A 1348-nucleotide genomic window follows, 5' to 3' on the forward strand; every position below is an offset into this window, starting at 1 on the left:
AGCTTGTGCATCACAACTACATGCTATGGAGATCACAATTTCTTCCATTACTGAGAGGGCACGAGCTTCTTGGATATGTTGATGGCTCATTTCCATGTCCAAACAAGACAAGTTGGCCTTTCAACCTCAAATAATGTTTGGAAGTCACTTGAGCGGCAGTTTTCATCACAGTCCAAGGCTATGTTGATGCGACTGTGCCTTCAAATATAGAGAATCAAGAAAAAGGGTCAGTCCATGGAAGAACATTTGCAGAAAATTAAGACTATGTTCGACAATTTAGTTGGAACTGGGCAACTGGTTGCTTTAGAAGATTTAATTCCTTACATTCTGTTGTACACACAGTGCCTGTGTTGTTGTCATTGTTATCAACACAATGCAGTATGAGTCAACAGAGCGGTACAGCTGGTGGAGTGATGTGGCAGTGGCACAATGTACAGAGTTATCAGGCAGTGATCTGGTACAGCTGGAAATGTTAGACAGTGACTGGATAACGCAGGGATGCAATGGTAGTAAGATTTGGATACATTACAGTTGGGCAGTGTTTTGGAGGCATTCGACCTTGTGTAGCAGCATTTGACAATATATTAACTCCTTACATAATTGTGAAATCACAGGTTCTCGCAGAGGCAGTGAATTTGGAGTTATTTTCGGAAGACTTAATGGTAGAACTGGGTGGAGAGATCTACAATCCTATGACCCTTTCATCCACTCATCATCCTACTCCCTCTGCTCTTCTAAGTACTGCCACCATTACTAATTCGGAGCTCACTTGTTTTACACATGCCGTAGGATCCCAAGTCGCGAAATTCAATGAATGACGAATATAATGACTTAACAAAGAATGGAACTTGGGTTCATGTCCCTCTCAACCCCATCAAAATGTCATGGGTTGTAAATGGATATAAAAAATTAAGGTTCATGCTAATGGTTCTGTTGAATGTTATAATGCACGTTTAGTAGCAAAAGGGACTCACTCATGGTTTTAAGTATCTCCGATACCGATACGATACTCTCCGATACGTATCTTAAATTTAGTCGGCCGATACGATACACACCGATACGATACATTGAATTTTTTAAATCATTTCGTATCGATATATATCCTACAATACATACCGATATGCATCAATACACCACTAATACACATCGATACGATACGACATGCCTCGATACAACTCTATGAAAAATATAAAATTGAGGTAAAATGTACGTTTCGGTATTTATTGGTACGTATCGGTGAGTATCAGTATGTATCGATCGGTACGTATAGGTATATATCAGCACGTATCGGTGAGTATCGATATATATATATATCGGTACGTATCGATGAGTATTGATACGTATCGGC

Source organism: Macadamia integrifolia, chromosome 3 (assembly GCF_013358625.1).
Source record: "Macadamia integrifolia cultivar HAES 741 chromosome 3, SCU_Mint_v3, whole genome shotgun sequence".
Lineage (NCBI taxonomy): Eukaryota > Viridiplantae > Streptophyta > Magnoliopsida > Proteales > Proteaceae > Macadamia > Macadamia integrifolia.